General features: G+C 42.7%; 1 protein-coding gene across 6 annotated transcripts in view; it reads right to left on the reverse strand.

Annotated features, from left to right (window-relative positions):
• The window catches only part of DCUN1D3 (defective in cullin neddylation 1 domain containing 3), a 45,815-nt gene that overhangs the window by 24,574 nt on the left and 4,635 nt on the right, over window positions 1–16,606 (reverse strand). The window lies entirely within an intron of this gene.

Below are 16,606 nucleotides of genomic sequence, written 5' to 3' on the forward strand. Positions count from 1 at the left end.
ATGGATACTGTCATGATAATAAGATAATAAAGACCTCCCCAAAGGATTTCTGGGTATCATAAATTATGTAACAAATCCACTTCTGCCAGGCAGCCAAGATTAACTCCTATTCACCCAGGTTATGACTCGGTATTGCCAATGGGTTTATTGAAGTGGAAGTCTCATTATCCACCACTGCTCAGCAAAAGGCACAGTCATTTTTCTCATTGCAAATCAATTTGCTGACACCAACTACTCACTGTAAGAGAAGTCAACCTAATAATCTTAAAAACAACTTTGACACTTGTTTCTTCCAGGCCAAAAACATATTTTAAGAACCAGAAAAGAAAATGTTTCATAATTTCTCCCTCCCAGTAAGTCCTTCTCACCGAATTTTTTAAGTGCCTAAGATGACATTTTATTATAATATACTTTATTATGTCTATTGTGCGTCCAAGGCTTAAATGCATTATACATTATTTATTCCCTTGGGACAAAAACATTCATGGCTCCCAAGCAAACAGTCAAATATAAAAAGTACATAGAAGAGAAAGGCTGTTGTCATTTTAGTGACAGCATCTTAGACTGCAAGCTCCAAGAAGACAGGGAATGTGTATGATGACACAAAAAGGGTCAACTTGGCATAATGCGAAGGCTCACACCTGCAGACCCAGCACTGGGAGACCAAGGCAGGAGGACTGCTTGAGCCCAGTAGTTCGAGACCAGCTTGGGCAACATAGGGAGACCCAATTTCTACAAAAACACAAATAAAAAAATTAGCCAGCCTTGGTGGTACATGTCTGTGGTCCCAGCTACTTGGGAGACTGAGATAGGAGGATCCCTTGGACCCAGGGGGCTGAGACTGCAGTGAGCAGTGATCATGCCTGGGTACTCCAGCCTGGGTGACAGAGTAAGACCCTGTCTCAAAAAAAAAAAAAAAAAAACAGAAAAAAGAAAAAAGAAAAGAAAATGGCTAACTGGCATCTAAGAGATACTTTCTAAAGAATCAAATGGAAAATAAGCACCTACTATGTCCCTAGTGCACTGCACAAATCTACCTAAATGCAGAGTACTACCACTTTTACATAGTAACATCCACAAATAGTTTCCCAAGGTTTACTACGTACCAGGCATCATTCTCAAAACATTTTTACACATATCAACTAATAAAACAATCCAACTCTCCAATAATAATAACCTAGGAGATAGTAAGCAGCAGAGCCAAAATTCAGATTCTTAAATTAAGGATGCTTTTCAAAGCTATTTTTTTTTAAGCCTGAAGGTTTAAATTGCTTCTTTCAAAACAGCATACTCCGATAGAGTGGTTTTTTGTTTGCTTTGGTGTGCTAAGTCTTTGAGTCACTGAGAAATGCGAGTTTGGACTATACAAGTAGTTTTCAAACTTTAACTGCAACCTTCAGTGAGAAATATATTTTATATCCTTACCCAATGCACACATATAAAGCCATGTACAACTCAAAGAAAAGTTCCATGAATATTTAACCTTTTAAATATTTACCCAAGCCTGGGCAACACAGCGATACTCTGTCTCTACAAAAAAATGTAAAACAATTAAGTGGGTGTGATGATGCACACCTCTAGTCCCAGCTACTCAGGAGGCTGAGGGGAGAGAACTGCTTGAGCCCAGGGGTTTGAGGTTACAATGACCAATGAGTGTGCCACTGCACTCCAGCCTGGGTGACAGAGCAAGATCCTGTCTCAAAAATAAATAATCTACTCAATATTTACCCTTACTTCTATGATGCACTGATTTGCACTATTTATTTTCTTTTTTTTCCATTTTGTTTTTAATTGTTGGTTATAACCCACCAATGAGATATGACCCATAGCTTGGAAATCTCAACCAAGCTTGATAAACGTTCCCTCCATCACCTTTATTGTGCCTGAAACAACGTTAGGCATTTTACAGTCATGACAGCATTTACTCTCCACAGCTGCTCTCGGAGGTTCCTATGGCTATCCCTATTTTACGGATGAGGAAATAAGCTCAGAACTAAAGCAGCTTATGCAAGCCCTTAGCCTGTGACAGAGACAGAGGAAATTCACCAAACTGCTCCCCTAATTTCCAAACATCCTTTCAGTTAGGTGGGGAAATGTGTTTACTTTTTTATTTTTTTATTTTTTGAGACAGAATCTCACTCTGTCACGCGTGCTGGAGTGCAGTGGTGCAATTTTGGCTCACTGCAACCTCCGCCTCCCAGGTTCAAGTGATTCTCCTGCCTCAGCCTCCCAAGTAGCCAGGATTACAGGCGCATGCTACCACGCCCGGCTAATTCTTGTATTTTTAGTTGAGACGGGGTTTTGCCGTGTTGGTCAGGCTGGTCTCAAACTCCTGACCTTGTGATCTGCCCGCCTCAGTCTCCCAAAGTACTGGGATTACAGGCATGAGCCACCGTGCCCGGCCTAGTCTTATACACAGTTACCACTGCTCAGAATCCCTCCCCATTCCTTTCTCTAGTCTTGCTCTTTCATGTCTTATGCTGGGATTTTACTTCCCACAGGACTCCTTCCTGACTGAGAGCCTCTCTGCCCCTGAGCACCTTCATTTATAACATTGTTATTTTTTTTTTTTTTTTTTTGAGATAGAGTTTCGCTTTTGTCGCCCAGGCTGGAGTGCAATGGTGCAATCTCAGCTCACCAAAACCTCCGCCTCCCGGGTTCAAGCAATTCTCCTGCCTCAGCCTCCCGAGTAGCTGGGATTACAGGCATGTGCCACCACACTCTGCTAATTTTTTATATATATATATTTTTTTTAGTAGAGACGGGGTATCTCCATGTTGGTCAGACTGGTCTCGAACTCCTGACCTCAGGTGATCCGCCCACCTCAGCCTCCCAAAGTGCTGGGATTATAGGCGTGAGCCACCATGCCCGGCCAGCACTGCTATTTTTACAGCACTGGTTTTACAACATTTTCTAATTGTCACTATCTTATGTTCCAACCAGACAATAAAGTCCTTAAGAGAAAGATCTACAATAGGCACTAAAAATTATTGGAACAAGTAGCTGGCAACATATAAACACATTTCTTCTTCCTGAAACACGATGTGTCCAATCCTAGAGTCAGTCTTTCAGAAAAATTCAGAATACATACGCTTCACTTTGAACACAACCATGAAAGCATTACATTTTGGAGGCCAAAATTTTTTAGCTTACAAAACTGGTTTTTAGTTTCAGAAGTACCCTATGAATGGTCCACATTCTGTCTGAGAACGCCAGTCTTTTGCTTATAGATTTCTAACTTAAAAATAACAGTCTGGTTCTTCTTAGGGAGAAAATATCTTGTACAGGTTGAGTATCCCTTATCCCAAATGCTTGAGACCAGAAGTGTTCTGGATTTTGAACTTCAGATTTTAGAATATTAACATTGTACTTACCAGTAGAGCATTCCTAATACAAAAATCTGAAATCTGAAATCCTTCAATGAGCATTTCCTTTGGGCCTCATGTCAGGGATCAAAAGTTCTAAATTTTGTAGCATTTCAGGTTTCAGAGTTTCAGTAACTTCAGTACTTTAAAAGTGTGCTTTTGAAAGTTTTGTTCTGGCCGGACGCGGTGGCTCACGCCTGTAATCCCAACACTTTGGGAGGCCAAAGCGGACGGATCACGAGGTCAGGAGATCGAGACCATCCTGGCTAACACGGTGAAACCCCGTCTCTACTAAAAATACAAAACATTTAGCCGGGCATGGTGGCGGGCACCTGTAGTCCCAGCTACTAGGGAGGCTGGGGCAGGAGAATGGCATGAACCTGAGAGGCGGAGCTTGCAGTGAGCCGAGGTCGAGCCACTGCACTCCAGCCTGGGTGACAGAGCGCAACTCCGCCTCAAAAAAAAAAATTTTGTTCTGTTAAACTGCTATCATAATTGAAAATTCTTTTGCTTAAGCTGGTTGTATCAGAAGTATTAAATACTGGAGATCTTTAGAACTTTCTGTTGAGTGAATCTATTGAAGTACTGTATGAAAATAGCAAATATGCAAATCAGAAAGGGGAGGAGCTTAGGCCAAACTGTTCAGAAGGAAAGAAAAACAGGTTTCCTTCCAAATGGGGAAAAGGCAACTGGAAAGATTTTTACCTGTTGCATAACTTTTTATTATCTCTTTCTGCTAGGCCAATCAACGATTGAGAGCTGTGAACTTGGAAAAGCAAATGCTCTGATAAATTAAGCAACTCCAGCTCTTTGACTAGGAAAGTTTTAAAGTCAGAGTTAAAGATTAAGTCTTCAATTAAACATTTTTATTTTTTTACTTGAAGTTGCCATGAATATTCAAGTTTCTAACATCCTAAAAGGGCTTTATTTTAGGAGTGAAAAGATTCTGGATAAACTGAAAGGTTATTCTACCATGAGAAGACCACAATAAGTGGTGCTGGAAACATGTAAGAATGGCTTGCAAAGGTACTGACCTCTGCCACTATGTTGTACATCTTTCCTTCTGACTCTGTTATATGTTAAGTTTTTAAATGTGTGGTCTCGAATGCTCATACTTCTTATGGAGATTATACGACCATGGAGATAATCATTTGTATGACTAGGAAAGAACAGTCTTCTTTCATGTGGCTTTCATCTTTAAAAGCCCAACTGCTCAGCTACCCACAAAAGATCTTAACCAAGACAAACTGATCCAATGGCAATTTCCCAAGAAGAGAAGAAAACAAACAGTCCCACTCTAGCTTTGCAAAACCCGGTCTGCAGACCAAGGGCGAATGTCACAACTCGGCCCCTCCCCTTTCAGAATGTATCCAGACTCATCAACCATTGCCTACACATAATGACTAACTTCCATACCACAGGAAATAGGCTGTTCTAGAAACCTGACATCTACAAGTAAGGTGGTCTTATAATTGTATATCCAAGGAGTTGCTTGGTTTGAACTCAAAATCTGCTCAAAGGATGCTTGCTGCGTGTCATCAATTAGATCTTAGTGGGAAGGCAGACTTGTAATCCTGCAAAACACAGCCTTCAGTAAAAGGCTTTTTCCACCTTGCCAATGTGCCCAATGACACAGGTCACGACACCTCTCTGAGACAAGACAGTAAGAATGACAAAATCGAAATTTACAAAGTATGAGGAATTGAAGCACAGATCCCACCTCAGTTGGGAAACATTTGAGAGTTTCTCATTATGAAGTCATGTAGAAACCTTGTATTAAATAAATAAGTTCGAGGTTGCAGGGAACCATGATTAGGCTACTGCACTCAGCCTGGGCAACAGAGTAAGACCCCATCTCAAAATAAATAAATAAAATAAATTAGGAGAATAATCTTGGGCTATATCACTGCCACCATTTCGCTTTTTTTTTTTTTTTTTTTTTTTGAGACGGAGTCTGGCTCTGTCACCAGGCTGGAGTACAATGGCACAATCTTGGCTCTCTGCAACCTCTGCCTCCTGGGTTCAAGCAATTCTCCTGCCTCAGCCTCCTGAGTAGCTGGGACTACGGGCACCCGCCACCATACCCGGCTAATTTTTGTATTTTTAGTAGAGACATGGTTTCACCATGTTGGCCAGGATGGTCTCCATCTCTTTACCTCGTGATTCCGCCCGCCTCAGTCTCCCAAAAGTGCTGGGATTACAGGTGTGAGCCATTGCACCCGGCAGTTTGCTCTATTTTAACCTAATCTTCACTAGTAACACTTGGCACAGGGACCTATCAGACTTGGATCCAACTTTATAGCAATTTTTTAAAACTAAAATCTGAAACACTAAATAACTTATTACAAGGAGCTATACCAGATCCATGGCCCTTTACAGCGTGTTAACTCAGAACAAGATCACTTGCAAACACAGACCAATACCCAACTGTAGATAATGAAAGATGACAGTGTAAAGATACACAGAAAATGTTTAGGGACTACAGGTAATTAAGGCTTTAAAAAAAAAAAAAAACATAAACTACATCTGAAAGCAGCTTTCTCGGCTTCTATTGCTTAACAGAGATTTCCATTTTATTCCGGGTTTTACTGACAAAGCAAGTGCCTCCCACAGTAGTCTGTATCATTTCTACTACTACTCGTTTCCCTTCTCAAGACCCCACTATGTTGAATTATGAGCAATATGACAAAGTGAAATGAGATTTTAAATACTGCCTGCCTCAGTGTTTAACATCATTTTAGGGCACATGTCCCACTGTCCCTTTAAAGCAGTCACCAGGAAGAAGTAATCTACAGGTCAGCTCTTGAGATGGGACAGAGCCTTGAATCCATGCACTGGCTTGGGTTCAAGATGCAATTAGGCTTTTTCTCTCACCCCAACAGAACAAGTCAGACCCTAACTTTACTTCTAACATGGGGAGTCCCAACAGCAAACAATGAGGAACCGAGGAGCAATCCAGGTAGCCGGGAAACTGCTAAAGGTGAAAGAGTAAACAATATTATTCATTTTTTCATTGAAAAAAAAAAAAAAAGGCCACCAATACTAATGGCTATGGTATTTTAAATTCTACATAACCTACTTGTGGGTATTTTTGTCACAAATGCAAAAAAAGAAATTTGTCAATTTGCTTGAGTTAGTCAAGTCTTTATTTTTTTGCCTGAGACTTCTGAAGGCAAGTCTTTAAGTCCTGAAATCGGGACCTGCTCAGCAGTGGCCATCACCACAAAGACTTCATTAAATAAGGTGTGGCGCTGCACCAGAGTTACTGAGTCTTGGAACCTACAAACTTCAGCCATTCGTATCCCATCTTTACCATCCCATCTACTGTTCACCTAATATTTTTCTTAAAAGCTTCTTTAAAAACTGCATCTACTGTTAAATAAAAATGATACAAGGCCATGGTTCTGGACTAAGCTCCTGCACTAGGCTCCAAGAGACCAGACTAAAAATCAAAATGGAGTCATTCATGCCCAAACTAAGTTTGTTATCTGACCTTCCCAGAAACCAGGAGAAAGAGATAACATCCAACTTCCCAAACTCCATGTTTAAATCTTCAACTGGCATGATAATGAAGTTCCCTAGTTTTAAACCTTACACACAAACACACACAAAAGTCTGAAGTAATCTAATGTTAACTATTCAGTTATTTCTCTATTGTTCTGTTTCCCTGTCCTGCCTTACAAGAAAAGCAGCTTTGAAAGGACTGATACACTCTTTGTTCTTTGCTTCTGCTTTCTTCAGCCCTTCTGTCTATAAAGCCAACTCCTGCTTAGCTCATCTAAACACTTATTCTATTTTATGGAATGAAACATTGCCCAATTCTAGAATTGCAATACAGCCAGTTGAGATCTGGAAACTAAATTGGTTGCAATTTTGTCTTTGACATGACTTTAGTATCATCCTAAGCACTATTGTCCATGAATTCATAGGTGTGATATGATAGTTATGTTTTCATTCATACACATTAAAAAACAGAACTAGTAGGCTGGGCGCTGTGGCTCACACCTGCAATCCCAGCACTTTGGGAGGCCAAGGAGGGTGGATCGCCTGAGGTAAGGAGTTCAAGACCAGCCTGGCCAACATGGTGCAACCCTGTCTCTACTAAAAATACAAAAATTAGCAGGGCGTGGTGGCGGGTGCCTGTAATCCCAGCTACTAGGGAGGCTGAGGCAGGAGAATCGCTTGAACCCAGGAGGCAGAGGTTGCAGTGAGCCAAGATAGCGCCACTGCACTCCAGCCTGGGAGACAGAGCGAGATTCCATCTCAAAAAGTAAGTAAATACAATAAAAAACAGAACTAGTAAATGAAAAGTATTCATCATGTGCCACCAAAAATCATCTTATGCACCATCAGCAGTAAAAAAACACGAGTATTCATTTCAGCAACACATAAATTACAAGTGTAACCAAAGCCACACTTTGAGAAACAGTGATTTAGTCCTAAATCCTTTATGTCATAGTTAAAGAAATAGGCTGAGAGGGGATGTGATCTGCCCAAGGAAAAGCAGCAATGGTGGCAGAGTCTAGACTAGAACTAAGGACTTAATCCAATGGTAGTCCCACTACAGTAGACTGTCTTGGTTGTTGAGCTACAGGAAGAATTAGAGACCTGGCCTCAGAGGAGTTCACCAACAAGTAAACTCTAAGCAGTCAGGAAGCCCTTTTGCATGTGGATCTGGGCTTTTCACTTTATCTGAGACTCTGTCAAACATTATCTAGACAGGCTGAAATAAATCTATTTCTTTTCCCAAAGTCTAATGTGGTTTTGCCCAACTCACTGAACCTCAAGGCATACAGGTAAAGATAAAAATGTCTCCTGGATCAGTTTCCCAATTTTTGATCCAACAGTATCCTAGCCCCTGTCCCCACTGCTAGACTTATACAGGCTCCATAGGGTTTCAGGAGGAAGATTTTCCATCTCTGGGTTTTAGGCCAGCTTTGGAAACACGCTGGAAGTTTCCATTACAGAGTCACTAGTGTATTTCCCAGATACCCAGAGGACAGGTTTTATTTTTGAATGATACATAACTTGTGTCTACTGTGTGCCTAGCAATCTTTTTATACACTGTCCCATAAACTGACTATAAGAGGAGGTAAAATGATATACATGATTCTTGACTCCTTGGGAATTAGCTGCCATTCCAGGTGGGCATAGCAATGGATGCCATGTAGCCAATAATAGCTAATGTTATTAAATGTTTGTTTTTATGCCCAGCACTGTGCCATGTCCTTCGAATGTACTATCTTATTGAATCCTCACAACTATTTACTGTGATTACCCTCACTCCATACATGAGGAAGCTGAGGCTTAGAGAGAGAAGTGGCTCATCCAAGGTCAAGTGGCAAGTCGGTGATAAAGTTCAGACTCAAACCCAGACTGACTCTAGAGACTATGCTCTCTTAACCAAGGCACTATGTACATCTATTTTTTGTTTGTTTGTTTTGAGCAGGGTCTCACTTTGTCACCCCGAATGGAGTGCAGTGACACTATCACAGCTCACTACAGCCTCAATTTTCTGGGCTAGGGTGATTCTCCTCAGTCTCCCAAGTAGCTGGGACCACAGGTGGGCACCACCACGCCTGGCTAACTTTTGTATTTTCCGTAGAGACAGGGTTTCACCATGTTGCCCAGGCTAGTCTTGAACTGGTGGGCTTAAGTGATCCTCCCTGGCTAGGCCTCTTAAAATGCTAGGACTACAGGCATGAGCCACCATGCCTGGCCCACTATGTATATCTAAATCTTTTTAAAAGTCATATTAAAAAGTAACACGGGCCGGGTGCCGTGGCTCACACCTGTAATCCCTGCACTTTGGGAGGCCGAGGCAGGTGGATCACTTGAGGTCAGGAGTTCGAGACCAGCCTGGCCAACATAATGAAACCCCATTTCTTCTAAAAATACAAAAATTAGCCAGGGCCAGGCACAGTGGCTTACATCTGTAATCCCAGCACTTTGGGAGGCCAAGGTGGGTAGGTCACTTGAGGTCAGGAATTCGAGACCAGTCTGGCCAATATAGTGAAACCCCATCTCTACTAAAAACACAAAAATTAGCCGGGCGTGGTGGCACATGCCTGTAGTCCCAGCTACTTGGGAGGCTGAGGCAGAACTGCTTGAGCCCAGGAGGCAGAGGTTGCAGTGAGCTGAGATCGCACCACTGCACTCCAGCCTAGGTGACAAAGTGAGACTCCGTCTCAAAAAAAAAAAAAAAAAAAAAAAAAATTAGCCAGGCGTGGTGGCACGTGCCTGTAATCCCAAGTACTCGGGAAGCTGAGGTAGGAGAATCGCTTGAACCTGGGAGGGAGAGGTTGCAGTGAGCCAAGATCACGCCACTGCACTCCAGGCTGGGCAACAGAGTGAAAAAAAAAAAAAAGGTAACATGAAATCTGTATTATAAAGTAAGCTGGTTTCTTGCATTAGGGAAGTCTAGACCTAATGCACCTTTGAAGTTCAATAATACTGACTATTCTGGGAATGCCATTTCATACTAATTGAAGGAGGAATTTGTTGCTTATAATCTAAAGCTAATCAACTTGCAGTATCTGGTGTGTCAAGAAATGACAATTGTTAATTATCATTTAAATCAACTTTAGGTACCCTTATTCCGTTACTACTTACAAGATACAAAACTGGAGTACTAATGGAGTATTAGAAAAATGTATTTGGTCTTTGTCCCTGGTTCCTGCCAGAGATCCTAAAACCCTTGGAATTTTCTGTCTTTTATTATTCATGAAGAGCCCTCTGGACCACATGCCAGAGTTTATGCTAACAAGGTGATTTCACCATGGGCCCTTATAGTTTCCAGTGAAGGGCTAGCCAAACCAGAAAGACCAAGCACATGATTAGACTTCAAAGCCCTACTTTCTGAGCTTTGGGGAGGGGAGGGCTGGCTAGAGACAGAGTTCAATCACCAATGGTCAATGATCATGCCTACGTAATGAAACCTCAATCAGATCTCCGAAACAATGAGGCTGGGAGAGCTTCCGGGTTGGTAAAAGCATTTATGAGCTAGGAGTTGCACACCAGAAGGGGCATGGAAGCTCTGCACCCCCCAACTCATACCTTGCCCTATGCGTCTCTTCCATTCAGCTGTTCCTGAGTTATAAATAAATCCTTTGTAACAAAACTGTAATCCTAAATATCATGCTTTCCTGAGTTCTATGACTCATGCTAGCAAATTATCAAACCTGGGACGGGGAGTCATGGGAACCTCCAAATTTATAGTCTGCTGGGCAGAAGTTCAGATAACGTACAAATACCCAATACCTGCAGCTGGCATCTGAAGTGGGGCAATTTTGAGGTAATGCGTAAGTAATATGTGGGATCTGAGGGTGTGGGGGCCCACACCTGTAATCCCAGCACTTTGAGAGGCCAAGGCAAGAGGATCGCTTGAGGCAGTTTGAGACCAGCCTGGGCAACAAGCAAGACCCCATCTCTACAAAAAAAAATTTTTTTTAACTAGCCAGCCATGGAGGTGTGTGCCTCTGGTCCTAGCTACTTGGGAGGCTGAGGTGGGGAGATCACTTGAGCCCCAGAGTTTGAAATGACAGTGAGCTATGATAGCACCACTGCACTCTAGCCTGGGCGACAGGGCGAGACCCTGTCTCTATAAACAAAAAATGAAATAAACAGGTGGGGTCTGTGCTAACTCCACACAGTAACAGAACTAAACTGCCGGACACTCAATTGCTGCCCAAGAACTGTTGGAATGATATAATTAATAACCTCATTAAGAGGTCCACACTAAAACTAACCATTCTGATGCTCAGAAGCCACTTCCCTGCTTGATCTAATCATTAAATCTACACCTGTCACCAATTCAGAGCACTGCTTGCAGGTCGGCACTAGCAGGAAATCAGGTCCTATGGACAGATCACAGCACCTGGTCAAATTTTTTTTTTTTTTTTTTTAAAGAAGAAAGACTAATTTGGCCTGCCAAAGAAAACGTGGATGTTGCAGAAATGTGAAGTAAAAAATGATTTTTTTTTTTTTTGAGATGGAGTCTCACTCTATTGCCCAGGCTGAAGTGCTGCGGCGCGATCTTGGCTCACTGCAATCTCTGCCGCCCGGGTTCAAGCAATTCTCCTGCCTCAGCCTCCCGAATAGCTAGGATTACAGGCGCCTGCCACCACACCCGGCTAATTTTTGTATTTTTAGTAGAGATGGGGTTTCACCATCTTGGCTAGGCTGGTCTTGAACTCCTGACCTCGTGATCCACCCACCTCGGCCTCCCAAAGTGCTGGGATTACCGGCGTGAGCCACCATACCCGGCCGATTTTCTTTACTTAGTTTTTTCACATTACAGTTCCCACAAGAGAATCATTAATTACCTCAGTAATTGACATGTAACTGTTCCATTTGGATAGCAAACATTGTTAAATGTCAAGAGCCACTATCCAGTGTTCTCTAATGCTCTAACGGATACAAATAATTACAATCCCTTCTTTACCAACTTCCGATTTGTCAAAATAAAGCCCTAAGCGACAGGGATGGAGGCCGGGGGAATTGGCCAGCAGTCCGTAAAGATGATTGGTCTCCAAGATGGGAAGTTAAGTTGTCAGAGAGGAGGACGTGTAGGGTAGCTGGCCTTCGAGGGGGCACAGTGGTGATGGTGGTGGGTGTGGAGTGGGGAGAAATGCCCATCAGTGGTCTAGCTGGGACCGGGGATAACTCCTGATTATGGCTGATTAGTCCATCTTGGAGAACAATTTGGCCAAACCAGCCACTGTGTCCCTGTACTCATCCCTCTTAGGCAGAAATATGCTTTCCAGTTGGGAGAGGACTTGTGATCAGAGCCCTGGCCAGGGCCAGTACAGTGCCCAACTCCAGAGGACCCTGTCCCCTCCTTGTGAACGGCATTCCCTGGAGTTGGGCAATCTTGTGGGCCTGCTCCTTCCCTACCCTCTGTCCCCAGTAAGTGCACTGTTAGTATTTTGCACCCTCTCCCAGCTAGACCACTGATGGGCTTTTCTCCCCAGTCCACAATACCACCAACCACCGTGTCCTCTCAAAGGCCAGCTACCCTACACAAGCTCATCTCCGACAACTGAACCTCCCATCTTAGTGCTCTGGAAGTCTTTAGGCTTTTCTCTTTCCTAAAAAGTTAGGAAACTCTCAAGCAGAATGCTCCTCACCGTGGGCATGAGATACACCAACTGTTTTGAGTAAACGACTGAACAACTGACTATTTCAAAGAACAACTAAATTTCTAAGAGAAAAAGAATCTGACAACATTCTCAAAAGTAGACACAGAGCATTCACTCTATCACTCCTCACTCTCTAATTCCACTTACTGAGAAGGAAGAAAATGTCACAACTGGGGAAAAACACCTCCTCAGAGGGCCTGAGACTTCCAGTGTGCCCCTAGATGCTGTCTCGTAGGACCCACGCTGCTAGAGTCCCGGCACCCTCACTGTAAAGGTATTATTCACCTCCCCCTCCTGTTTAAAGAGCACTTACTAGGCAAGTCATTAAGTAGACATAAAGCAACTATTTAATTGAAAGCCAATTTGCTTTACAGATATTTTTTAAAAATAAGGAATGCATGTCCATGGTGGTTATTTCCACAGAGCTGTTCAGAAGCTGTTCTGTCCATGGATCCACCTGGATTCTCCTCTTCAAATTCCAGGGCAGGTCACAGGAAATGGAAGTCTGGTTTAGCATTTTGCACTGGTGTTTGAGAACAGGCCCACTTGCTTATCTGAAAAACTTACAGTGCACTGACCATTTTGGGGTTGGTTTGGGGGGAAAAAAAGAAAACTTACAGGGATAATGCCTCAACTCCTATTTGAATGTAATATGGTCACTTTCAGAACTATTCTGAAGAAAAAAGCCCAGCTTTCTATCAAGTATCCACAACCACTACTAAAACTAAGAAGCCTCCCATCCCACTACCATTAATAACTTCGCTTCACATATGCTTCACTATAGGGAGTCTTCTTTGAAAGATGAAGAGTTTGTGACAAAATGTTTGAGTACAGAACCCAAGAACACAGAGTCCAAACACCAAGGATTCAATTAAACTTTATCGGGTGCCTACACCAACTTGTTTGAGAGATGCAGTGCAACAGACAGAACAAGAATTAGTGCAGAGAAGGCCTGATTCTAGCCTTGCTGCTGCCTAGAGCTCGCTCTGTAACTTTAAGCATTTACTCATCATTTTTTTTTTTTTTTTAAATGAGACAGGGTCTCACTCTGTCACCAAGGCTACAGTGCAGTGGTGCGATCTCAGCTCACTGCAGCCTGACCTTCTGGGCTCAAGTGATCCTGCTGCCTCAGCCTCCCAAGCAGGTGACACTACAGGTGCACACCACCACGCCCAGCTCCTTTCCCTTATTTCTTGTAAAATGAGGTCTCACTGTGTTGCCCAGACTGGTCTCAAACTCCTGGGCTCAAGAGATTCTCCCGTCTAAGCCTCCCAAAGTACTGGGATTCCATGCATGCAGTGCATTACCATGCCTGGCCTACTCATTTTTCTTGATTTCTGTTTTCCCACTGAAAATAACCACTTTTCAACCTGTTTTCAGCCTCAGAACATTTTATTCAACTAGAATCTAATAGGGTAGCCCAATATAACAGAATATTACCGTAACTTTTCACAGACTGAAGTAGTAACGTGAAACAGAAGGAAAACAGCAAAACCCCCTCATCCCTGCCACAAGCATACTTCAACAATGGCGGAGAGGGCTCCTCAAAGCCCAGCTTGAAATAAACACCAGATATGCTAAGATTCTGCAAGGGTCTGACTTTTTCCTGCTTCTCCTAAACTTCAGGAAGGGGAATTAACAGCATTCAAAGTAGTAATGCTATGACTTGAGACTCGTTCAGAATCAAAATTAAAGGACACATACTAATCCACTTTAAGCAAACACTGCATAGAGTTCAAACCCATCATGAATGATAGAGAGCTAAAAGCTGTAACCCAAATCTGCTGCTTGTGTGGAAACAATCTGCTACTAAAATAAAAGAGCAGGCCAGGTGCGGTGGCTCACGCCTGTAATCCCAGCACTTTGGGAGGCCGAGGCAGGCAGATCACTTGAGGTGAGGAGTCTGAGACCAGCCTGGGCAACACAACGAAACCCCATCTCTATTAAAAATACAATAAATTAGTGGTGCATGGTGGTGCAGGCCTGTAGTCCCAGCTACTCAGGAGGGCTGAGACAGGAGGATCGCTCGAGCCTGGGAGGTCGAGGCTGCCGTGAGCCTTGATCATGCCACTGCATTCCAGCCTGGGCCACTGAGTCCAGCCTGAGACAGAGTCCAGCCTGAGACTCTGTCTCAAAAAATAAATGAATACATAATAAATCAAAAAGGGGCAGGTTTTTTCAACACTTTCTCTTGGACCAACAGGCAGAAAGAGGGGCAGTGGCTCCGAGATGCTAAGCAGTCTCAGAAATGAAGAGTCCCACACTACACACTGCTGCTATCTGAGATCCTTAGTCAGTCATCAGACCTGGTATGAATCTGCAGGCCCAAGTGACAGAATTATTTCTAGTCACCAGGTCCTGCGGTTGAGCCCTCCAGCAGAGCAGGGCACAAAAGTATCAGGGATGATGCTTCCCAACACTATGCAATCCAAGCTTCTGTGTGGCAATTCAATCCCAAGCCCAACAATATAGTACAGCTCAAAGGACACTCTTGAACAAGGTCAAGCCCTCAGGAAGGTAGGAGGAGTCATTGACATGTCTGCCTTTGCATGCAACCAGGCTGGTATCCAGGCTCTGGGCACAGGTGACTTATTTTGCCACAAGAGCTAATCACCACCTCAAGACTGATTTACTAAGCTTCCCTATTCTGATGTATGGTATTTAAAGAAGGTCTCATTTGCACACATCTTAAAGAAAATGATTTCCCTATTTGCCATTCTCTTCTTTCAACATGTCACAACTTCAAAGAATAAGAATTTGAGCCACTTCCAATCTTTTCTTTCATTTTCAGTGCAACTGGCCATCTGTATCAGTAGGTTCTACATTGGCAGATTCGAACAACCATGGGTCAAAAACATTTGGAAAAAAAATACCTAATAACAATACAACAATAAAAAATAATATGAATTTTTAAAAATACAGCATAGCAACTATTTACATACCACTTACATTGTATTTGGCTGTTGTTTTTGAGATGGGGTCTTGCTCTGTCACCTAGGCTGGAGTGCAGCAGCTCCATCACGGCTCACTACAGCCTCAACTTCCTGGGTTCAAGCAATTCTCCTGCCTTAGCCACCCCAGTAGCTGGGACTACAGGCATGCACCACCATGCCTGGCTAAGTTTTTTAAATTTTTTATAGAGACAGGGCCTGACTATCTTGCGTAGGCTGGACTTGAACTCCTGGCCTCCAAGCAATCCTCCCACATAATAAAACAAAAAGGGGGCAGGTATTTGTAGTAGCCTCCTAACGTGCTGGGATTACAGGAATGAGCCACCACACCCAAACTGTATTAGGCATTATAAGTAATCTGGAAATGCCTCCTGAGTAGCTGGGACTACAGATGTGCATCACCACCACTCCCTGCACCTTCCCATATACTACCACTTTATATAAGTCTTGATCATTTGTGAATTTGGTAACTAAGGGGTCCAAAACCAATCCCCCAGGATACCAAGGGGATGTAAATATGTTACGCTCTAGTTTGTAATTATTCACTAATTAAACGGTCAAGTTCTGTGGTAATCTCTTCTCACCACCCAAAAGAATAGGATTCACCATCATCTAGGAACACAGACGTAAGAACTAGTGAAACTAGATTTGAACTGAAAGACACTAACTCAATTAACCCTGGTCCATTGTGCAAAGAGCTCCAGAACAGTCTCAACATCTAGGGAGAACCAATTCTGGTTCACTGGTATCAACATCTATAAACAGACACAAAGAGATAATTTTAAGTTATCAAGACCCAGGAAAACAGGAGTTACCACGTCATTACCATTGTTTCAATCTAAGTTACCACTTCTTCACCTCAAAACAACTGGCAACTACTGCACAATTAAATGTCCTTACTTCAGCACATAGAGACAGTCCCAGACTACTTCAAGTACTTACACAACCATTCTGTTTTTCACTTCCAGTATTCATTCAATAAATTACATGAGATATTCAATATTATAAAATAGGCTCGTTAGATGCATTTGCCAAACTGCAGGTTAATGTTCTTGGCATGTTTAAGGTAGGCTAGGCTAAGCTATGATGTTCGGTAGGTGAGGTATATTAAATGCATTTTTTTACTAACAATATTTTCAACTTATGATGG

Source organism: Gorilla gorilla, chromosome 18 (assembly GCF_029281585.2).
Source record: "Gorilla gorilla gorilla isolate KB3781 chromosome 18, NHGRI_mGorGor1-v2.1_pri, whole genome shotgun sequence".
Classification (NCBI taxonomy): Eukaryota; Metazoa; Chordata; class Mammalia; order Primates; family Hominidae; genus Gorilla; species Gorilla gorilla.